Genomic DNA, 24,506 nt, shown 5'->3' with positions numbered 1-24,506 from the left:
GTGAGAAAAGAAAAGCGAAAATACCAGTCACCGGGGTTAGCTGTTTGTTCCCAGATTAATGGCAAGCGGCTCCCTCCTACTCCACCCCCTCCACAAAACTCACCAGTTCAGGAAATATGACAGGGAGGGGAGGGCAGTTATTAATAGCTCCCCAACTGATGTCACTCCCGGGGCGGGGGGCTTCTGGGGCTCTGGAGGGTCCTTCACTCTCAGTTGCTGAGATGAGCTTCAGCGGCCACGTGTGCTTTAGGCCTTACGGTTGAAGCGCATCTCTGCCTGAGCAGAGCTGTGGATCAAGCCGTGCAGAACTCCCAACCTAGCCTGAAGGTTCCAGGGAGAAACCACTAACCGCCTTGGCTCCTTCTACACAGGCCCAGCAGGGGCCCTGCCATCCTGGCCCCTCAGCAACAGGTGCCCTGGGCCGCTCTTCAGAGGATCAAGAAGATGGCACTCCCAGTTCCAAGACTGTGCTGGTCTTGGTGACTCCAGGGACAGAGATGGCAGCAGGGCTGCAGGTGTTTCCCCTCTGCTTTGGGCATCTGTGCTGTGATTTCCTAAGAGTCGAATCCTTCAGACAAGTATCTCCATGTGCCTCACAGACCCTGGCTCATTCTCCCCCACTCAAGATGAGTGAAGGCTCCTCTCTGGAAAACAAAATCCTTGCCAGCCAACAAAAGACCAGGCATCTTGCAAAAGGCAAAGCCATCCTTCTCGAGGCCCAGGAATTCCTGCCTTCCGGGCGGCTGCTCATCTAGCGAGGGCTCTTCCTTGTGTAGCCAAACCAGGTTCTAGAATAGTGCCTGCCATGGTCATGTGGAAGAGGCACAGATATGTGCTTACTGCATGGATGCTGGCTGGTCCGTCTCTGGATGTGGCCTGTGAAGAACCTTCAGGAAGGAAACCTAGAACCCTTCCTCTCTCAGTAAATCCCTGTAGGAATCCCCTGGAGAAATGAAAGCAGAGGCCACGTTGTAATCTACAGATAAAAACTTGCTTTTCTTGGCTGTGGGTTTTCTTAGCTAATTAATTCCTTCCCCCCTGCATGGGGAGCACAGTCACACGGTTTGTGTTTGATCTGAACGTCCATGTATGCCTTCCAGCAAAGAGAAGTTCAGTCCTGTGGGGTTCTTGCTGTAACACCTCGCTTCTGTGGGGGCCTCATGGTGTCTGACTGTGGCTCTATGCTATAAATAGTCCCCTGGTAGATCGAAAGGCTTAATGGGCCTCTTTAAATACCTAACTTGTTATAAAGCCCCGGGGAGAATAACATTAGCAGGCAGGGAGGGACAAGAATCACGTTCCCCCTGTAGAAGTCCTATTACGGTGTTCTCGGTTGCACTCTTATGGTGCAGAGTGGGCAGGAATTTTCCTATTTATATACCTTAATGTGCAGTGGGGGCTAGAACACACGAGACAGTCTGTATGAGCAAGGCGGAAAGTGAACTTAAAGAGGTCTAGGGACTGTCCCAGACTGGCTCAGGAACACCCTGCCTGCTGTGGGTGCAACAAGAAGGAGCATCAACTAGGGCACTGTCCTGCTTTTAAAGACACTTCATAGTCTGGTGGACTAGCAAGGGAACCCTCCATTTCAGATAGACCAGGAGGGACACAATCCCCAAACTTGGCACACCGAGAGAATGTGGGACTCAAAGAGAAGCTAACTGACTCTGAGGACCCAGACTGTACGTGCGCACTCTGCGACGCCCAGCTGCTTGAACATCCCAACGCATGCCACCCACCTTGACAGTCAAAGTTTACTTCTTCTATGGCGCAGTTTGACATGATGTTTTCAGCAGCACAGCCTTCCAGCCGCTCTCAGTAACAAGTCAGGAGGATCTGCAGCAATTCAGAAATTAGTGAAATTTTATTCCTGGTGGGGGCACTGGATTAAGAGGCCGGGAGAGTGTGAAGCTAGTCAACGTGTAATTGCATGATAAGGCTCTCACGAGGAATTTATTGGCCAAGTTGCTATTTCTATTCCTTCCTAATCTCGTTTAGCACATTCGTTCTCTGCAATCTGTCTTCATAATCTCCTGTAGCAGAATGGCAGCCAATGGAAGCACGCTTGTTTGGAGAGTGGGGGAAGTATGCAGAAGCGCGATAAACTGATGCTAATTACCCATATTTAGGACACCGAGTGCAGAAGATCAAGCTTTACAAATAACAAACCAGAGCCAGTGATGATGGCTTCCTTGTGTGGAATATATCGGAGGGGACCAGATAAGGGTTTCACGGGCAGCAGGGATTTATTGGTCAAAGGCTGTACCTTCCACTTCCCCACTTTTATATAGCAGTAAATTATTTCTGCTAAATTCGCCAGAACATCACTCTTTCATTTGGCCGTGTGCCGTGACTTGCTCTCTCTTTGTGTCCGTTCAATGCAAATCCTTGTAGTTTAACATCAGCTGATAAGAAACAAATAATTGAAGTCATAGGTAATTCCCTTTAAATCGTGCCTATAGGAGGGTCCCGGGAAAAACGAGACGAGGTAAAGAGCAGGGGCTGAAATGGAGGCAGCATCACCTTCAGCCTCAGACCACATGGCTAGCACCGTGAGCACACAGTGTTGGCTTCTGAATGTGACAACGACCTGCTTGTTGACAAGGAGAACTGTTTCTAATATCACACCAACAGAACCAATACTCCTATCTGGAAACCTGATCTTATAACAAGGAGGATGATGGTGGTGGTGATGATAGTGATGATGGTGGTGATGATGGTGATGATGATGGTGATGATGATGATGATGGTGATGATGATGGTGGTGGTGATGATGGTGATGGTGGTGGGTGATGATGATGATGGTGGTGATGATGGTGATGATGATGGTGGTGATAATGATGGTGGTGATGATGGTGATGATGATGGTGGTGATGGTGATGATGGTGGTGGTGGTGGTGATGATGATGATGATGATGGTGGTGGTGGTGATGATGGTGATGATGATGGTGGTGGTGGTGATGATGATGGTGATGGTGATGATGGTGATGATGATGATGGTGGTGATGATGGTGATGATGATGATGGTGGTGGAGGTGATGATGGTGATGATAATGGTGATAATGATGATGATCATGACCATCAAATAATATCTCCCCATCAAATAGTATTTCTCCCCTCACCACCTCAGCATTCCTTAGTGTTTGCCACTGGCCCCGCTCCCTCTACAACTCCTGGCTCAGAGAACAGTCACAGGAGGGGTCAGACTGCCAAATTGGTAGCAGGTGGAGGGTCATGGTGAGTTCTTGGCATTGCAATAGTTGGCTCCTATGAGTGTTAGAGGACACTGGACAGCAATCCACTGCAAACACGCAAGGCCATTTCACAATTTGTGTGTTAACTAAATGCTGCCAATGGCTTGCTTCAGTCTTGGAGACATTCTAGGGGTTGTGTCTGTAGCTCTTTCAGTTGGTGGTGGAGACAGCAAAGGGCATTCTCTGTCAGATACACGTGGTGAAACAGTATTGAAAAAAGGAAGTCCTGCTTCAGTTTGGGGACATAATTTACTACTTCTTGTTAAGAAGATAGCTGATCCTGTCACAAATTATTTTTCATCCTAGATCACATATGGACCACAGGTGATGTCGCGCTTACCTCCATGGACATGCACCTTTCCTCTGCATTCCAGCGAGCCTGGGGCGCATTTCTGTTCCATGTGTCCCTGTGAAAGAAAGGAAAAAAAAATGCAGTAAGGGCACATCAGTCTCCAGAGAGGGAAAAACATCTCATAGGTGAACCTTAGAACCCAAGGCTAAGGGACTAGAGGTTTCGTTAACTGAATAATGAGTCTATAATGGGTTGCCAAAAAATATTTAAAAAACATGCCCATTGTTCTGTGGAAGTTAACTTGTCATGACCTAACAGCTGTGCTAACAAGAGTGTGGTTAGAAGCTGCAGGGACTGACAGGTCACCACGGGGTCACCTGCAGACACAAGAAGCTCTCCCTGGGCTTTCTTCATTGTAAAGGTGGAATAAACGTCAGGCTGAAGCTCGCCAGTCGTTATTTTTGAGGTGGTGTGGGAAAGGAACCCGCTGCTTTAGAGGCTGTAAGTGACAGCAGTTTTACTGTTGGAGTCATTTCTACCCATTTCCTGTTTGATATGTCAGACCCTCATGGAAAAGTCCAAATTTGTCTGCTTGAGATATTCTAGCACGCTTAACTGCTGTTCGCCTGGTTTGGTCTCCACCTGCGGCCTCTGAGGTGGTCCCCTCGAGGCCTCTGAGTGGTCCCCCAGCCTCAGCTCCAGGCAGCACTCATAGTTCAGCAGCTAAAGTGGGTGATTACTGGCACATTTTCTGCAATTGATAAAAATCACAGGAAATGACGTTTTTATTAGTCATTGACTCCAAACAAACCCCTACAATGGATGTTATGACTCCAGATCTATTAAAAAAATTATTCTTCCAAAATCAGAACTTCTTGCTAGGCCTTAATTCCATGGATCTATCCAGCCTCGTTTTAATGTGCTCAGGGAATTCCTTAGACTTTTTTTACTTGCTGTGTGGAGGCTCGAATGAGCATCAGGTAAACACACTCAGAGACTGAGGACATAGATCTGGACAAGATCTAAGAGGCAGTGTGGGCAAGAGTCCTGGACTCGGGCTGAGGTGTTCTCCTGTGATTCGCCATGCCTGCTGCCTGGTGCAGACTGGACCACTGAGCCAGGCAATCTGAGCAGATAGAACAGCCTCTGAGAAAGTAAACACAGTCTCCTCCCCAGGAGGCCTTGCTTACCTGTGCTCAGATCTAGGCTGAGCCCTATGGGGTGAGCAGTAACTATCTCCACAGACTTGGGCAGAGAAAGAAGGAAGTTGCTATCAGTCATGGTGTGGGGCATGAAGAAAGGCATTGATGTGAACAATCACTGGGCAGCAGGGTCATGGGAGGGGGCTGCGTCTCACGGGCCAGGAATCCTTCCATAAGAGGCCTAGAACGGCACCCTGTAGGTTCAGTGCTGTCCTGTGAACAGCCCCATGCATATGGAGTCAGGCTTGCCAGTCCGAGGACTTGGGGTAGCAGTCTGATAAGAGGAGGGGAAAGGCTGAAGCTCACTCTGCTGGGGATGGGTTTCCACAGAGGAGAGAGATAAAATTCAACAGAGACAAAGCAAGAGAAGGGTCACTTGAAAAAACGCTAAGAGATTTGGATGGGAAGGGGTCAGCCATTGTGAAATAGCAACCAGGTGGGAAAGTTGTCTAATGATGTCCACTGTGGGGCATTAGGAGTTTATAGGGAGCTATGAAATGCCAGGTGGGTCTCCATGTGAGGTAAGGCGGAAGCAGGGTGGCCTCCATGGCCATGCTGGGCTCTGGTGGGATATGGAGGGGGCTTCAGAGTCTGGGAAGCTGGAAGGGGTGGAGAGTGGAGAGGGCAGGATGATGGAGGGCTGGGAAATGGGTGAAATGGATGTGGCGGTTTTGGCTGCTGTTGCTGTCACAGACCCCCTTGATCTTAGAACGGTCCTGTCCTTGTCCTTGCCCACATGGACAGCTCTTGCTCACCCTGTGCGACTTAGCCACACAATGCATTTTCAGCCTTGGACTGGCTCACAGTTCAATCTCCTGTCCTTGTTCTGAGGATCACTGTGAAACCAGGCAGAAGAAGATTCAGGGGAAGGTGGAGGGACCCCCTTTCTCTCAGACAGTAGTAGGAGGACTGTCTGATGCTGATGCATCCCAGGCACCAGAAGGGTACCAAAATGTTGTCAGACTTTCTTTGGGCCACCAGTTCCCAAATAATAACATGGAGATTTCTTATTAATTATGAAAGCTTGGCCTTAGATTAGGAGACTTGTTTTCAACAAGCCCTTAAAACTTAAATTAACCTGTTTATATTAATACATTCTGCCATATGGCTTCTTACCTCTCCTCAGTACTGTATGTTTGACTTCTGCATCTCGCTGCTGATTTCCCACCTCAGACTCTCTCCCAGAGTTCCAATCTTTCCCTGGAAGTCCTGCCCATTCTCTCCTGCCTAGCTATTGGTCACTCAGCTCTTTATTAAGCCAATCAGAAGGCACCTTAGGCAGAGACACATCTTCACAGTGTACAAAAGGATTGTCCCACAGCAGTGAGATGGAAGTTTCCAGTGTCAGTGTTATCATAAAGGAAGCCCCAGTCCTGGCATCATGACTAATGTACAGACGAGCTCACACAGGACATTCACTCAAAGGGGCTGCTCTCTGCAGAGGCCCAGCCCAGGAGTTGTTCTACACTTGGATAATTAAAGGGCAGTCTTGAAGGATAAATCTTAGGTCTGAGGAGATGGCTCAGTTGGTAAGGCGCTTGCCATGTACTTATGAAATCCCGAGTTCGAACCCCAGCACCTCTGTAAAATCCAGACATAGTAGAGAGCAACCGAAAAAGGCCCAGGTCATTGACCTCTGACCTCCACATGTGTATGTGTGCAGAAGCACCCAGACATACACACACACACACACACACACACACACACACACGATCAAGCTAATCAATAATCATTAAAAAATCAGACATTCTGTAATGATGTCCACTATGTCCAGCATACAATAAAAAATTATTAGCTATGGCAGGAGACAGGAAATGAAAGAATTCTATGAGAAGTAGCAGAGCTGAAAAGACAGAGGTGGTGAAGGGGCCCACCACTGCGAGGAGGGAGAGCACCACTGTGAGGAGGGAGAGCACCACTGTGAGGAGGGAGAGCACCACTGTGAGGAGGGTGAGCACCACTGTGAGGAGGGTGAGCACCACTGTGAGGAGGGAGAGCACCACTGTGAGGAGGGTGAGCACCACTGTGAGGAGGGAGAGCACCACTGTGAGGAGGGAGAGCACCACTGTGAGGAGGGTGAGCACCACTGTGAGGAGGGAGAGCACCACTGTGAGGAGGGAGAGCACCACTGTGAGGAGGGTGAGCACCACTGTGAGGAGGGAGAGCACCACTGTGAGGAGGGTGAGCACCACTGTGAGGAGGGAGAGCACCACTGTGAGGAGGGAGAGCACCACTGTGAGGAGGGTGAGCACCACTGTGAGGAGGGAGAGCACCACTGTGAGGAGGGTGAGCACCACTGTGAGGAGGGTGAGCACCACTCTGAGGAGGGTGAGCACCACTGTGAGGAGCGTGAGCACCACTGTGAGGAGGGAGAGCACCACTGTGAGGAGGGAGAGCACCACTGTGAGGAGCGTGAGCACCACTGTGAGGAGGGAGAGCACCACTGTAAGCAGGGTGAGCACCACCGAAAGGAGGGAGAGCACCACTGTAAGGAGAGACAGTGACTATGAAACCTTTTGAAATTTCAGACCTGAGTGATCCCCCATCTGCCAATGCACTGCCCGCCATGTTCTGGCAGTAAATACAAGTGTGAGACAGTCGTGTTGCATGTATTCCAGCCTTCTTCCTGTGAGGGAGCTCATAACTTCCCAAGTGGATCCTGGGATGGCTAGTCATGGTTGTCAGGTTAACAGCATCTGGTGTGAACTGAAACACAAGCCAGTGAGTATCCTTGTAAGGGATTTTTGTTTTGTATTTTGAGACAGGGTCTCTCTCTGTGTAGCTATGTAGACCAAACTGGCCTCCAGCTTAGAGATCTGCCTGTCTCTGCCTCCCCAAGTGCTTGCTTGATTGCTCTCTCTCTCTCTCTCTCTCTCTCTCTCTCTCTCTCTCTCTCTCTCTCTCTCTCTCTCCTATTTAATCCTGACTGTCCTGGAACTCGCTTTGTAGACCAGGCTGGCCTCGAACTCACAGAGATCCACCTGCCTCTGCCTCCTGAGTGCTGGGATTAAAGGCATGCCCTGATACCACTTGGCTTCTAAGTGCTGTTTCTCAATTAGACTATTTCAAACAGGAAGACACACCCTGAATGTGACCTGCACCTTCTGGTGACAGATAGGATACGAAAGGCACCTGCGAGGAGGCTCATCAGTTAAGAGTGCACACTGCTCCCTGCATTTGCCGAGGACCTGAGTTCAGCTCTCGGCATCCACTGCTGACGTCTCTGCCATGGCTCTGCCTTCTTCCCTTGACATTAGAACTGACTTCTGCAGGCTTCCAGTGTAGACTGGAGATCAGCAGCTCTGCAGGAAGCCTCCAGGCCTTCCACAGCAGACTGAGACTGCTGAGACATCCGGTCCCACAGACCGACCGACTACCAGATTCTCTGCCTTACTGTTGGGAAATAGCATCACTGTTGGACTTCCCAGATGTCATCCTGCAAACCCATCTGATAGATGCCTTTTAAATCTATATATTCATTCTGTAAGTTCCGTTTCTTTACAGAACGCTGACTAATACAGATACCGAGTGGCACAGCCATAGTGCCTACTGACGATATGTTCACTCTCTGAGACCTGCTGGTAGATCACTGCCTAAGTGAAGGAGCTAGCAGCCATGTGAAGCCACCAAGTTTAACCCCTGATATCCTCAGCTGCAGCCATCAATACATTTTGAATGGTATTAGTATAGATTGTAGTCTTGTAGTCAATTTTGTAAAAATCTGATTTACTTATTAGTCAATCTGAAGATTTGACTCAACTTCTGGAGCTGACAATGGCTCCGGATTGAAGCTGGAAGAGCTGGAGCAGTGAGGAGTGGGGTGGGCTTAGTTTCTCTTTCACTTCATTAGATATGATGATAGACGGCATGAGGGCTGTACCTATGCACAGAGGCTCTTGTAGTTTCCAGAGCGAGGAATTGGTGAGACAGTTTATTATATCTGCAGAGGGCGGGGCATGCCCACTCCTCACTCGGGTGGCCAGGCCTGGATATCTGCAGAGGGCAGGGCATGCCCACTTATTACTCAGGTGGCTAGGCCTGGATATCTCTGCTCGTGGGCAGGAAGCTGTTTTTCCAGGAAGCAGCCCAAACGAGCCTAGTGTGCATTCCTCTTGTTGAGAAGGATTTGAGGAAGGAGCGTACACCTCAGCCCAATATTACCCTGGTGGGGTGGCTGCCGCACACAGTGGACAGTTCTCCTCTTGCAGTTTGTGCTGTTGCTGACCTGCTACTCACCCAGCTCCACCTGCTGTGTTCCTGTTAGATAAGCAAAGGCACCCCTATCCCGTTTTTCTTTATTTTATTGAAGGAAAATCATACCATCAGATGGCTCCAAACATCGTGTTTGACTCGGTGTGGTGATGCACACCTTTAATTCCAACACTCGAGAGACAGGGGCAGGCAGATCTCTGTGAGCTCGAAGCCAGCCTGGTCTATACAACAAGTTCCAGGCCTGCAAAGTTCTCCCACAAGGAAATGGATGGTGGTGGTACACTCCTTCAATCCCAGCACTCGGGAGGCAGAGGCAGGTGGATCTTTCTGAATTCAAGGCCAGCCTGATCTACAGAGCAAGTTCCAGAACAGCCAGAAACCCTTTCTCAAAAAAAAAAAAAAAAACAAAAAAAAAAAAAACAAAAAACAAAACAAAACAAAAAAAAAACAAAAAGAAAAAAAAACCCACAAGGAGAGTTTCAGTTTGAAGTTCAGGCACTCAGTAGTTCAATGAGAAATTGATTAGATGAACTTATAGGATTAAGAGCTCGTTTGCTAGGTCAGCATGGAGCTCAGAGACCAAACAAGGTTTGCGATGTTCTTTACAGGGCCTCCCAATCTGGTTCAGAAAAAAAAAAAACAAAAAACAAACAAACAAAAAAAAACTCCATGAGCAGGACCTGCTCATGGCATCTGTTTTTACGAGAAAGGAGGGCTCTTGGGTTACTCCACGGACTCGCTCTGGCAACCGTGAGTAAAATCCCGACTGTATTATTTACAAGGATGGGAAGACTGCAAACCCAGGATGTCTCTTCAGGATGGGTTTGCCATCCAGGAGCACTCAGCTGAGAACAGGTGTCCTGGTTCCTATGTCATTAATTTACCAGGGCACACAGCTTAAAGCCGGTGTCCCTCAGACACCTGCCACCTGCTCCCCTCACGCACCAGTGAATGGTACCTACCATATCTAGGCTTTTAAAATGCAAGCGGGTTTTTGTTGTTGTTGTTGTTTGGGTTTTTGTTTGTCTGGCCAGGTTACTAGTTATATATTTGCCAGCAGCGCAAATCTTTAAGACAGATTATAGGACAAAGAAGCCAAACCAGCGCAGATGCACTCTGGACTCCCACCAGGGTGCTGTGGACAGGACTTGGAAGATGCCTGCTTTAAAACTTGGAAACTGAGCAACTCCTAGCCAAGTTCAGTGGTTTGAAAACTTGGTTCTTTTCTTTCCTTTTCCTTCTCAGAAACACCTTAATATGAGAATTAGGTAGTAAAAGGAAGGAGAGAGGAGGGAGGAGGGGGAGGAAGAGACCTATGAACGACACGTGCTGTGGGTATGAGGGATGGGAAGAGGTGGGAAGACTTAGGAGAGTCAAGAAGAGATGCACAGAATCTTTAGAAACAAACCAGTTCTACTGTAGAGCCAGAGGAGCCCAGATGACAACATTAGGTTCTGAAGCCCAGATGGAGAACTGTTGGTCCTGAAGGCTCCTCCCTAGCCTGGTATTGGCAGCTATCCCACCTCCAACACAGCAGGTTTATCTGCATAAAACTAGGCCAAATGGGCAGTAAATACCGAGGCCACAAGCGAAAGGTAAAAACAGAACGAAAACAATGGTTAGGTGAAGTCCACAGACTGGACCACAGGTCCCTCAACACCATGCCACTTGGGACCAAAAATGCCTGTTGGTGATGCTGAATTCTCTGCAGAAGAACTCACGAGGGAGGAATAACCATAAATAGATGATATTGGGCATTCTTGCAACAAAACAGGTGAGTCGTAGGCTCCTGAAGAGCCTCCGAGTGTCTTGTAGCCCACACCTGAGGCTCCCCCAGACTTTTTGATTGTTTGCTTTAAAATATTAAGACATGTTAAAGGTAGCTAGACCGTCACAGAAGGCCTCCATATCTAAAACTAACAGACAAAGGAGATTCAGAGAAGGTAATAAAACAAAATCAGTACAATATTTAAAACAAAAAAAGACAGGGGAAAAATATCTGGAGTATAAAAGCATGATTACCAAATTAAAATAAATACGGAACAAGGAACTTTGTAATAAAATGAAACCAGAAGAGAAAGAGGAAAACAGTAGAAAAAACTATGAGAATCAGAAGATGGTACAGAGCTAACAACCTAATGAGAACTTGATAAAAAGAGAACAGAGAAAATGGCCTTTAAAGACATAATTTACACCGATTTCTCAGAATCGGAGTGTATGTTTTTCAAGATTGAAAGAACACACCAAATTCCCAGCACGACGGGTAAGAAAAGGCTCAAGTCCATTGACAGCACTGTGCAATTTAAAAAACCAGAAATTAAAGGAATAAAAACCCAGAAAGGCCATGGATTGGATTTTAAACTCAAACAAGAGAAACAAAGCAGGTCACACGCACAGGACCAGGAGTCAGCGTGGCCTGCTTAGAGCCAGCCAACAGGCTCCCACTGAGAACCAGACTCCTGGCCGTGCTCTCCCTCTGACCGCCACGCTCCAATCCACGTGATAACACAAGAAAAAGAATGTGGGGTGGTATCCTCTACCTCAAGTTCAAAAGGAAATAGCTTGGCAAAAACAGGACAAAGGATGCACAAGCTGGTGATGGAAACCTGCAGAAGATGCTAAGAACAAAGAGTATTTACACAAGGGGTCGAAAGAGGGACATTGTGAAGGCGGCCATTGCTCCAAAAGTCATCTGTGAATTACAGCAGCTCTCACCGTTGCAGAGAGTACGTGCGATGCTTTTGTCTTTTCAGCCCTAAGGCGTGAACTCAGAGCCTGGTATGTGCCAAACAAACACCCCACCGCTGACCTATGAGCCCCTCCTTTAAGAGAAGTAGAGAGAAGGTCTTGGTAGGTTGGCCAGTGGGCCTCCTTCCTTCAGCCTCTGGAACACCCGAAAGCAGGGAAGTGAACACCATGCCTGGCCAATGGGAAGAATTTCTTTGCTTATATTTATTTGAGGGGACAGTTTCAAATTTTACAAGGAAATTCAAAATACACAGAAGAATTTAAACACCTTGGGGGGGGTACAAAATTGGGTAATTTACACTACATTTTGTTGAGAATTACTGCAAACACACACACACACACCAGGACTATGCAATGTTGGCACAAAGACAGATCAATAGATCAATGTTGCAAACTGGCTGATAAAAATAGACCTGGGTACATACAGCCAACTGATTTGGAGGAAGGGGTCTCTCTCTCTCTCTCTCTCTCTCTCTCTCTCTCTCTCTCTCTCTTTCTCTCTCTCTCTCTCTCTCTCAAGACAGGATCTTAGTATGAAGCCCAGGCTAGTCTGAAAAGACATAAACATCTACTCCCCAACTTCTGATCCTCATGCCTTAGTTCACAGGTGGGGATTATGGGTATGGGCCATCACATCTCCAATTGATTTTTTTTACTTATTTTTATTTTATATGTATATGAGTGCTTTCCCTGTATAAACGTCTGTGCACCCCATTAGTGTCTGGTGCCAAGAGGTCAGAGAGGATCATCAGATCCCCTGGAAATGGAGCTACAGATGATTCTTACCTGCTATGTCAGTTCAGAAAAAAAATTTCACCAGGGTCTTCTGCAAGACAAGTGCTTAAAGCCTGAGCTGTCTCCCAGCCCCGGGCCTAATTGATTTTTGAAAGATGCTGAGGCAGTGGATGGGGAAAGGATGATGTCTTCAAAATGCCAGGCTAGGACAAGTAATCCGGGGCAGAAGATGCCCCCTTCTCCCACATGACTGAGCACTGCATGAGCAGGGAGTACCTGGTGCTGAACATCATTTGACAGAAGTTCCTATGAGGTGGCAACTCCCTTTGTCCTGACTACTGGAGAGCCCATTGGCCCATGGGATACTGAGAACTCAAATATGGCTCCCATGAGGCAGTACTACGTTATTTTATTTGTTTGGTTGTTTTTGGACAGCACCAGCTCATCCAGAATCCACTGTGGAGAACAGGCTGGTCTACACCTTATAGTGATTCTCTTGCCTCAGCTTCTTATGTTTGGGATTACAGTTGTAGGCCACTATGCTTTGCTTATTTAACTCGATAGCTGCTAAATTAGATGTCTGTGTTTTTAGATTTCGTTATTTTATGTGTGGGTGTTTTGCCTGTAGGTATTTCTGTGCACAATGGTGCATGCTGGCCCTCAGAGGCCAGGCAAGATAGGTGGATCCCCTAGAACTGGAGTTACAGATACTGGGGAGCCATGGTGTGGGGGATTTAGAACTGGAGTTACAGATGTGGGTGAGCTGGAACTGGAATTACAGATGTGGGTGATCTGGAACTGGAATTACAGATGTGGGTGATCTGGAACTAGAGTTACAGATGTGGGTGAGCTGGAACTGGAATTACAGATGTGGGTGATCTGGAACTGGAATTACAGAGCTGGAGTTACAGATGTGGGTAATCTGGAACTAGAGTTACAGATGTGAGTAATCTGGAACTGGAGTTACTTATGTGGGTGATCTAGAACTGGAGTTACCAGCGCTTGTGAGCCATGATGTGGGTGATGAGAACCAAACCCAGTCTTCTGCAAGAGTAATGGGTGGTTTTAACCATTGAACTATTGCTCCAGCTCCCTACACATTAAGTTTAAATAGCTGCATATAACAATTGGCTATTGAATTGGACCACACATCTTGGGGTGAACTTGGCAAATAAAACTATAGTAACTTGGAATTTGGTAAGGATTTCTTAACTATAAAACAAAAAGCTTGGAGTGTAAAAAGGAAAATAGTAAATGAGGTCTTCATCAAAACTGCTTAAAAATATTTCTTTTTCCAAAAGGTACAACATCTGCCAGCCAGCTGCCTTGTGTTCAGAATATATAAAATCTCTAGCAAGGTCTGATTCACACCTGGAATCCCAGCATTTGGGAAGTGGCAGCGGGGGTCAAGAGTTCATTGTCAGCCTCACATACAGTAGACCTGTCTCAACAAAGTCAAACAAAGTAACTCTTAGCCAGGTGGTGGCAGCAAACCCCTTTAATCCCAGCAGAGGCAGAGGCAGGCATCTTGGTCTACAACGTGAGTTCGAGGCCAACCTGGTCTACAGTGTGAGTTCCAGGACAGCTAGAGTTACACAGAGAAACCCTGTCTCCAAAAATAAACAAACAACAAAAAAGTAACTCTTAAAATTCATAATATAAAAGCAACCCACAAATACGGCTAAAACAGAACAGAAAATTTTCCCCAAGAAGATGTCAGGATGCCTAAGGGGCATCTGGAAAGATGATGCAAGGGTAAGTAGTAATTAGGAAAAAGCAAACTAAAGCTCCAGTGGGATAAAGCTACACGTTCAGTCATAGAGCTAAGACAAGAGTGTGGATATGGATGTGGACACACAGAACCCTCAGACCTGGCAATGTCGTCATGCACCAGTCAGCAGAGTCCTTGCTGAGCAAGCATAAGGCCTTGCGTTTGACTCCCAGGATACAGAAGAGGCTGTACACACTTGAAATCCCAGCACTTGGGAGGTGGAGGCAGGAAGATTAGGAGTTCAAGGTCATCCTCAGCTTGGGTAGTTTGAAGACAGCCTGAGTCAGACCCTGTCTCAAAAACATAAGTAAAAACACTTAAAGTTTTTTGCAATTTAAATTAAACAAACATATTATGAGATCTGCCTTTCTACTTCCATGGGTTAACTGAAAAGAAACGAAACACATTGTCCTTACATGAACTTGTATCCAAATTCATAATGCAAAACTGAAAACAAGCGTTCACAGTGGTGAGTAAACAGACTGAGGTATAGTCACACAGGAGAATATTACTCAACAATCAAATGAATGAATGAATGAATTTATTTTGGATGAATCTCAAAATCATTATGGTAAATGAAAGATGCCAGATTTTTTTTAAAAAAAAGTGTGAGAGAGTTTATAAAATTCCATTCATAGAAACTTGCAAAAATTGCAAAACAAAAGTGATGAAAGGCCTGTGGTTGCTATAGATGGAAGCACTGTGGGGGCAGAGGAGAATAAGACAAAACTTGGGGGTGGTAGACGTGTTCACTGTCTTGATTATGGTCCCGTCATTTTGTCAAACTATTTTAGGCACAGCCTTCTTACAAATCAAGTATCCATGAACACACACACACATACACACACACACATACAGACTTATCTCAAGTAGCACAATAGGTGAGAAGACAAAATCTCAAGGGAATAATCTCATACCAATATTTCACCTTGAATCTTATACCCAGCTAAAATACCACTCTTGTGTTGCTATCATTTAGAAGACATGATCTACAAAATAAGTGTGGAAGGCAAAGTGACAAAAACCAAGGGATCCAGTGGGCCTGGGGATGTAGCTCAGCTGGTGCCACTCCCAGCACCACATAGCTCGGAAGTGGTCATACAAGCACACAGGAAGGAGAGGCTGTAAGAACAGACTGCTTCAAGATCATTACCGCTACCCAGAGAGTAGGAGACTAACGTGAGATACATGAGACGCTGTCTCAAACAATATCAACAATGATTCCAGAAATGCATGGTCTACATGGGAGAGAGATGAGCCAGCCTGTGAGGGCAGTGGCCAAGCCCGAAGCAAATCAGTACACCGTGGCCTGGGAGGGCTGGCACCGAGAAACTGAACTGTTGGTGTAACCATTGTTTAGCACTGTTACTGTGCAAGGAACACAAGAAACTAAGCAGGTGGACGATCTCACAAAATAAGACCATTAGTGACGTTAGAGAACACAACCCCACAGCAGAGGTAATCCTATCCGGCTTTACCGTGGGCTCAGCCACGAATCACACTGTCTATTCGAAATAAACCCCAAATACCAAGGGAACGAACCAGGGTGCACTAGCTGTGAGAAGGATGGGTGGGGAGGAGTGAAAAGAACAGGGCAGACTTGGTTGCCACAGAGGTCTGACTGGATAATGGTTAAAGCGAGCAGGTCCACGCTAGGCAACGCTGGCGTGGAATGCAGGAGTATGGCTGCAGTGATGTGGGGGAGATGACCAAAAGATGGAGGAGCTGCTGCTAGGAAATGCGGCTGGGGTGGGTGGAGCATGGAGCCGCTGGATGCCGTGAGAGCCTGGCAGTGCTGTCGGCTTTCTGGAAAATGTTCATGTGAATTATATTAATCATAAATGCTAGACCCTGTCAGCTCTAGATTCCTTAACAATACATCCTTTGGTAGATGATTTAGCGCCTGGTTTCTTTTGAGGGCCTGGCAGAGTTAAGTTAGAAGGTGCACCCTTAACAGGCTGGAGGCCCAGGGTTCAACCCGGGCTTACTGTACGTACTGACTGCTCAGAAGTGTGGGAGGATTGAGGGACGACTGGCAACAGTTGTGTGGCATTGTCTCCGCACCACGCTCCTCCACGGGAGTCAAGGTGATTTACACCGGCACATGGAGCTCCACAAAAGGAATTGGATTAAGAAGAAGAAAAGGTGAGGTAAATCTGGCACCCTGGAGCGGTGCAGTTCCCTGCCTCTGTGACTGCCTCGGAGGGGTGAATGTCACATATGGTGCTGCCCTGACCCCATGACCATCTTTCTCCTCCAGCCGCCTGCTATTCCCACCACACAGGAAGCAGATTATTAACCTGGGTGACTCAGGTCAGCTAGAGGGCAGCTGCCCAGTTGTGTGAAACGCCCGCTGCAGAGACCTGGGAGACACTGTACTGTGTGAGAGCTGCAGACTGGAGTAGCTGTGTTGAGGGGAGATGGGACCTCACAACGCAGCGTTTGCCAGAAGAGATGGTCACAGCCGGCAGTGAACACCATGGCTGGAGTGGCAATTCCAAGAAAGAGCTGGAAACCCTCACCTAGGACATTTGGTGCCTAGCAAGGTCTTTGCTGGCAGATAGGTCAGGACAGGGTCATCTGTGAGGTGCTCGGCTAGTGACATCTGTTCTTTAAAGAAGGGTTTTTTGGGAAATGTGATAGTTCAGTCAGTAAAATGCTTAGCACAGAAGCATGAACACCCCCTTAAGAAAGATAGGTGGGATGGCATGCAAGTACAGTCTCGGTGCTGGGGAGTGACAGACAGACCTTGGAAGTTTACTGCCCGGCTCACACAGTCTGGGTGAGTTCCAGGCCAATGACTCAAAAGTAAGAGTAGGCAATGCCTGAGGCATGGCATCTTAGATGGACCCCCACTATGTATGTGTGTATACGGACACATGCACATCTTCTCCCGCATAAGACATATATACACACACATACAAGCACACAGAAGAGAAAAAAACAGAGAAAAGAAAGAAAGGAAAGGGACTCTAGAGCAGGCATTAACAGGGCCTTTACTACATGAAGACAGAGGCAGAAAGTTGATGCTGTTTCTACAAGCCAAGCCATGCCAAGGTCCCAAGGCAGCACCAGAGGCCTGGGAAGTGTAGACTCATCTTCACACAAGTCAGAAGAAACTAGCATGTGCCCATCTTGAGTCCAGACTTCTCCCCAGAATTATGGAGTACGAGTTTCGTCCTTGAAGGCTCCCATACTTCCAGTATGGTACTCTGTCATGGGAGTCCCAGGGACCAGCCCCGGGGGCAGCTGCATGGCGGCTCACATAATCCTCTGACTTGAAACAGTTCCAGCCGTGTTTGAACAGCTGGATCCTAATTCCAAATCTGCTTGGAATCTTTCTTCTGCTCCTTCCAGGCTGAGGGGCGGTATCTGAGGACAGGGGTCTGCCTAAAGTTCTTGGCCTTGTCAGCCTCAACTCTCCCTTTTTAGCCTGCATTCTTGGCAGTGGCTTCTTCTGTCTCTCTACCTTTGGTTATCTCCTTGCTACTCTTCTTTCTAATCCCTTTGACACTACAGGTGTCTCTTGGCCTGAGTTATAGTCTCTCCTTGTTCCTAGGGTCCCCTCTTTGTGAATGACACAGCCAAGCTTTTAAAAAAGTAACATCTCCTCACGCATGAGCAATTAGAAGATAACGACAGAGGGCCAGCATCAGCTTCACCCCCTCAGATGGGAGCTACCTCAGTGAGATGCAAAACACTCCGTCCGTTTTTGCTGGGCTTTGGAGGGGGCGGGAGGAAACAGAATGGAGTCAGATTCTATTTTTCGCTCAAACAGGAGCCAGACTGTCAGCTGTCTTCGTGGCTTGTTTGATTCTTGCTCTCCTCAACCCCACCCCTCAATCTTCCTTAACTTTATTCAACAAAACAGAAGAAGCAAATACAATTTAAAGGAGCAAAAACCTTTTGCAAAAAGTAATTTAATATGCAATGTTGAAATATCACTATCAAAGGAAGTATTTTCTCATCCTTGTATATATTCGTTAAACATACAAGGTAAACTATTTGGGAAAAATATAAAATAAAAACACTGATCAAACATTGGGATTTCAGGGCAACGGTGTACTTCACAGGCTTTCCCTTTCGCTCCGTGTTGGGATGGAACTCAGTGGCTGGTGAATGCCAGGCAAGAGCCATACTTGTCCGGCCCTCTGCTCTGAATGTGCTCCTTCACCTGCTGAGCCCTGGGTCACCTGGTGCCAACGCCATCTCTTCTGTGCGTGCACACACACACACACACACACACGCTGCCCACACACTCAGTATCATAGACACTGTCACCTTCCTGAACTCGAGAAAAGAAGAACGTGTTGGTCTCTTGAGATTAGACCAGATGGAACAAAACAGAAATAAAAAGCGGGGTGGTGGGGAGAGTCTTCCCAGCTTTGTACCGAAGGTCTCTTCAGGCAGAGAAACAGCTGCTGGGGGGAGAGTAGACATCTTGGTGTGGGGGTCATTTGCCCCCCAAAGTGACAGGAAGCTAACGACACTAGTACCTGGCAGCAGAGCTCACACTTTAGCTGTGTTCCATTATCCCCAATTTAAATCCGGTTATGTTAATGAGGAAGATGCCAAGGTAAAAACTTTCTCGCTCATTTAAATAAATAAATAAATAAGTCATTTATTTCGGTCTTTAAACTGAGAATACTATTAGAAATGTCATCTCAATTTCAAAACACTGACTATGAAATTTGGATAATAAAGTAAATTATCCACTCTGTAAGGGAAATTATATAAAATTCTTAAAAAACTAATTAAACCAACACTTTATTATTCCAGAATGAATACATCACCTCTGGCAATTATTCGCAGAAAATATAAAGTTGTATTTCAAGCCACAGCTTAAATTAAGCTGTGCAACTTCACGAAGGCATAAGCAACAACTCGTATTTCTAAGTGAACCTGTGAGCCGAGGTTAATGCTGCAGCAGACAGCATAAAATTTCACACCGTCCACGGTTCCCTGGCTGTTGCGAATGCCTGCTGGTTCTGTCCAGCGCTTGAGACCCAACAAGTTAGTGTAGTGTTATGATAGTTTGACAATCATTAAATAATATACAAAGATTAAAATAAATATTTTTCACTCTTAAAAGAATAAAAATTCTCTCTCCACTGCAGGCATGTCTAGCCTGTAGCCCGTGGGCCACATGCATTAGATGATAATTGAGCACGGCCAGACACATCTGAAGATCGCAATGGCATGTCACAGCACCAGAGGTTTGGGACACCTGCATTATTGCTTTCTTAGCCACTTACACTGCTCTGCTGAGCCCTGCCAGGCTGGTGTTGGCAGTGGATTTCCTGGTGTGCTCCACTGTCCCCACAGGAATCAGTTTTAACACTTAAACTGTCTGGGATGTCACCGGCAGCCTGAGATGTCACCGGCATTTAGTTCCATGTTCACACGGAGGCTGAGAACCACCTCCAGCCAGGTGTCTACTTCACACGGCCTCTGAGATGTCCTAGATTATAAACCCTGCACTGTTTTCTTTGACTTCCCTATGGGATTCTGAGGAGTCTGCAGCTTGGGGACCTGGAGCAGAGAACAGAGTGGGAACATGGAATATGCACAGCTCCACCCTGGGGCATGGACCTAGCTGCTTCCTGAGCTCCACACAGACCCCTCTACAGCCGTATCCAGTTCCGTGTTTAGGGATTTCTACAGGCTATGTATTCAGATTCACACAATAAGGGCTAATAAATCATATACCTGGAGCTAAGTCCATTGGGATAGCTGATAAGCCATGTCCATGTGGGTCTCACAGTGTTCAGACACCTCCACACCAGGAGCCCTTAAAATCCCTGCAGGGCAAGGTGGGACAGCAGTATAGGGGGTCGGATTCAATTCCGGCCACTGCCCATTTCTCCTGCTTTAGCTCCTTTCCAGGTGCCTGAAGCACTCTGGTGCAGAGAGGGCTCGGCCACGGGGTCCTAAAGGAAAACCCATCCTAACACCCTGTGCCATGACAGACCACCCTGAACGCACCAGGTGCCCAAGTGTGCAGCAGGCCTCCAGGACACTCTGAAGCAAAGGACAAGCTCCCCATTGCTCATCTCTTACTGAGACTACAGCAGAATCTCCAAGCCCTTCTCTGGCTTGGAGGCACACCCCTGCCCTGCCCAGCAAGGAAGCCAACCCACTCCTCTGTCCACTCCTGCGTCTGTCAACCAGCTGCTCCCTCTTATAATCAGGGAGCCAGATCCTCAGTCAGGAACTCCAGAAGAACACCACAGGGGTGCTGCTCCCCTGTCCCTCCTCTGCACTCAGAAGGCCAAGGGGTTCCTGGAATTAGGCCAGCCTCCTCTCCACCGGTCCTGCCGTCCTTGCATCTGTCCCGTGAACTCAACTCACATCAACGATCATGTCATCTCTCTGTGACATGCACAGAACCTGGCCGTGTTGGGAATGACAGCTTCCTGCAACCCCAAATCAGGCATAGCTGCGGGGCTCACAGCATGTATTTGTTGTCAAGTGCTGGGTGATGTTGGGGTGTCTGTCCCCATGTGACCTCTGCACAGGGTACATTCACCCGGGAAGAACTTCTCTCAGGCAGTGCCAGCAGTCGGGACTGCAAGAGTAAGGGAAGGTGACCCTCTGGGAGCTAATTAAAATAAAGAAGTCATCTGAAAACGCTATCATAAATGCTCTCCGCAGATCTATCTATTCGAACAGCCTCATAAAACTGTTCCATCTCAGAATGCCTGCTATTGACATTGATATCAAACTTGTAGCCTGGGAATTGGCTTTGCACTTGCCCGTTTTTTTATATTATGTCTTGATGGGTGAAACCGAATAATCTAATTTGAACTGTGACTTTGCATGGCATTCCATTGTTAGAAATGGTGACTGCGTATGATCTATTTACATTAGAAGAATACAGCGTCATCTTACTTTTTTATGCTGCATATAATTTCCCTTAGCAAGTAGAGAGAGCATGCCATTTATCCAAATTTCATAGTATTTTAAAATCAACACTATGTTTGCAGTCCTTTTCCCCCCTAGCCCGGAACACTGAAATAAATGATTTATTATTTTAATCGAGCATTTTAAAATTGAAAATGAAAGTCTTCCCATCCTCTCTGGTTTCAAATATTCTTACCTGTCAATCATGTACTGCATTCACTGTGGGCGGTGGCTGTACTTATCAGTACAATGAAGGTCACTGTCACATTGGGCCCTACTGGACAAGCCATTTAATCTGCACATAACACGTTCACGTACACAGGTCTTCCTGCGAGACTCTCACAGGGCATACCCATTTCACAGATGTAGTTCTGATACATTTGAGGAGAACAATGTGGTCATATTGTAGGCACCGATAACTGGTGTTTTGCCATCTGGCTAGCAGGAATGTTTCTGGTCAACACCAGAGTTGTGTCAATCCAGTTCATGCATAGACAAACCCACTTAGTTAAAAGAAGGCATCCGGAAAGACTGTCTGGTCCCAGCAGGCCTGTCACTCAATGATTTCTGAACACACACGTGTGTGCCTCCCTCCCCTGGGCTGCTAGACTACCTACCCTTCAGGAGACCCAAAATGCCTTTGGGAGCGGGCTCAAGTGGGCTGAGTCGGCCAGCAGAGGGAATCAAAACTAGGCTCCATTGCTGCCTCCCAGGCACAAGATCCAAATATTGCAACTCCAGAAAACTCCCTTCTGCCACTGTTGGTTTTGCTCCCTCCACCCCCGCGCAAAAAAATCACCAACTGAAGAACTGAATGAGCACTCTATAAATACCAAATTGCTACTCTTAATGATTTTGACATAGCCCTGGTAGTAGCCCATGGTAAACACACACACACACACAGTGTCATCTGCAAACACAGACTTTCCAAGTGTCCTCCGGGGTCACTATCAGCATCTCTTTGACTGTGCCTGACACAGGGCAGATTCTTGGGGGCACTTGCGGTCAGCCTGTATAGGTCCTGATCAGAGCATGGAGGATGAGAGACCACCACCCTTGCAAAAGCTCCAGATCTGAGTTTGGTGTGGAAAGCCCGGTGCAAAGTCACCATAACAAAGCCCGCTCTCCTAAGGACCCCATCAGCACTGCCACCAATCACGGTGGCCAGGCCAGATGCTCAGGGTGTGTCCTCTGGCACAACTCTACAACATGACTCCTACCTGTGTGACACGGGACTCACCCAGGAGGCATGAGCCCTGTCCCGCTGATGTTGGAATCATGGGCACCTGGTAACAGGCATGAATGACGTCTGCCGAACAGACAGGGAGTGTGACAGCTCTCCAGTAGCCCTGAAGCCCCTAAACACTGGTGGCGGGGGAGGAGGGGATCAGTGCATCCCACTTCTGCTATACCTGCCTCCTAAAGTCCCAGTTCTCCACTTTACCTGACTGTTCCTGGAAGCCTCCTGTGTGCTGCGCTCTGAATCCCCTGTAGGATATGTCCCACCTAGGTGTTTGGTAATTTTGGTTTCACATCTGAGCTACAGACCCGCAGTTGAGAGTACTCTATTTTTCAAGTGTAGAGAGCCAACGTCCAGGTTAACCTTCTCTCTTTGGTTCAGTGTAGAAACAAAGGGTCCAGCTCTGCCCAGCACAGGTTCGAGTCCCTCCATTTACTGAATGTGCTTGTGGGTTTAGCTTTTTAAAGCTTGACTGTGAGGTCCTCTTCCTTGTTAAACATGCTCACCTGGGTGTCCTCTACTCTGCTGCTTAGAAACAAGACACTGGTCTCCACTTTATTATTTTTTCCTAGAAGATCCTGATGCTATTTCTAACTGGTGTATAGCTGGCTTTTCTTTTTTTAAATCTCTAGGGCATTTTTGTCTGTGGATTCCCTGACTCACGTGAAACTGGGCTTGGGTCTTGCACTGTGCATGTCTCTTTGCACTCGGTGTGCAGACCTGACTCTGGTGCCACCGCTGCCAAGTAACGTCTCTTGTTAGCATTTCCGGGGTGCTGGGAGAGAAAACAACGTCTGGGTGATGGCTCTTGTCAGTTTCCCCATTGTCAGGCCCCATCTTACGATCCTCCACACTCACAATATTTCCCCACTGGGAACACGCCTGACATTGCAATTTCTCACAACTGCGGCTCCGCAGTGAATGCCTAATTCCCGAAACTGCAAAATCTAACAAAAGCTGATTTTTTCCACTGATTTGACTGGCTGACTATTCCGAGGCTTTGCGTGTGGTGACCTGCTGTTCTCCACAAACAGCGCCTTTAATGTGCCCACACGGCTGTTCTGAAGTGGCTGAGGGCAATTAAACCCTCGGGAGCTGCCCGCGAGGCATTGGGGAGACTCGGTGGCCAGTGTCTCTGCCACGGACAGTTTTCCCCTAGAGATCATTTAACAACATCCTGGTCTTCGAGTTTGAACTTTGAGCTGGGAACATACTTTCTACCTACCTGTGTGACAGGCCACACCATGTCCACTATGCAAGGATGTGTGAGTTCACCAAGAGTTGTATCAAAGAAAAATAAACACAAAACAAAATAACAAAGAAACACCTAAAACCCGCTCTGCCTTCTCCTTGCCGGTGGTGTTTGTTTATGTGCATGCACAAATTTAGAAGAGCTGGCCTTTTTGTGCTTCTTATTTTTACTACCCAACATATGCTCTTTGTCTATGACTATACTGCTTCCTTGAGCTCTTAACATATTTCCCACACTTGCCAAACATTACCAGCGGACTCGTCCCGGTAAGAATGAGTCCTTGGGGCTCTAAGGAACTTCATTCCTTGTCATCCAGCTTCCGACTGCTCCACCACGCCAGGTTCCAGGCCTCCATCAGTCTAAACAAATAGCGCATTTTGCCCTCACCCCGTGTAGAGAACCAGGTCGGCAACAGAAACCGCAGCCCTAAGGCATTTCAACAGCACCTCACCCACAGCTCCCAAAGAGAAGGACTGCCAAGAGTCTAGCTCACCCCAGCTCTCAAGAACTTGGTCTTAATTTTGTTTTACTTATTTATTGCTGCTTAAGTATGCTCAGCTGTGTTTATAAAGCCTCTGCTTCTTAGGCAGAGGCCTATGCAGCTTTCCTTAGACTCAAATGCCAAAGAGCAGCATACAAGCGAACCCCCAGACTTGGTCAGAGCAGACATTTCCCTGAGATCGATACCTCTGAAGGCATCTCGTCGTTGTCTAGGCCCAGACCGAGGCCCAAACGATCTCGCCTGTGACTGCTGCAGCCCAGGGCCTAGTTCTGCAGCGAGGAGGGCCACCCTGCCTCTTCCTTGACCCTGCTTTCCAGGAGACCCTGACTCCCCTCCCCCACTCTGTGCCCACTTGTTGCGGCCTCGCCTGGGACCTGTTTGGTTCCCCCACTGAT

The 24,506-nt window shown here is 47.5% G+C and overlaps 1 long non-coding RNA gene across 1 annotated transcript in view; it reads right to left on the bottom strand.

Moving 5' to 3' along the window:
- The window catches only part of LOC142857618 (uncharacterized), a 46,017-nt gene that overhangs the window by 5,639 nt on the left and 15,872 nt on the right, over positions 1-24,506 (bottom strand). Inside the window, exons 2-4 of the long non-coding RNA XR_012911841.1 lie at positions 3,595-3,661; positions 1,740-1,836; positions 104-943 (exon numbers count right to left, since the gene is read on the bottom strand). This is a non-coding gene — a long non-coding RNA (uncharacterized LOC142857618). The remainder of the gene's footprint in view (positions 1-103; positions 944-1,739; positions 1,837-3,594; positions 3,662-24,506) is intronic.

The sequence above is a fragment of the Microtus pennsylvanicus genome, chromosome 9 (genome assembly GCF_037038515.1).
Source record: "Microtus pennsylvanicus isolate mMicPen1 chromosome 9, mMicPen1.hap1, whole genome shotgun sequence".
NCBI classification, from domain to species: Eukaryota; Metazoa; Chordata; class Mammalia; order Rodentia; family Cricetidae; genus Microtus; species Microtus pennsylvanicus.
The sequence above is the reverse complement of the archived record's forward strand: the minus strand, read 5'-3'. Positions and strand labels throughout refer to the sequence as shown.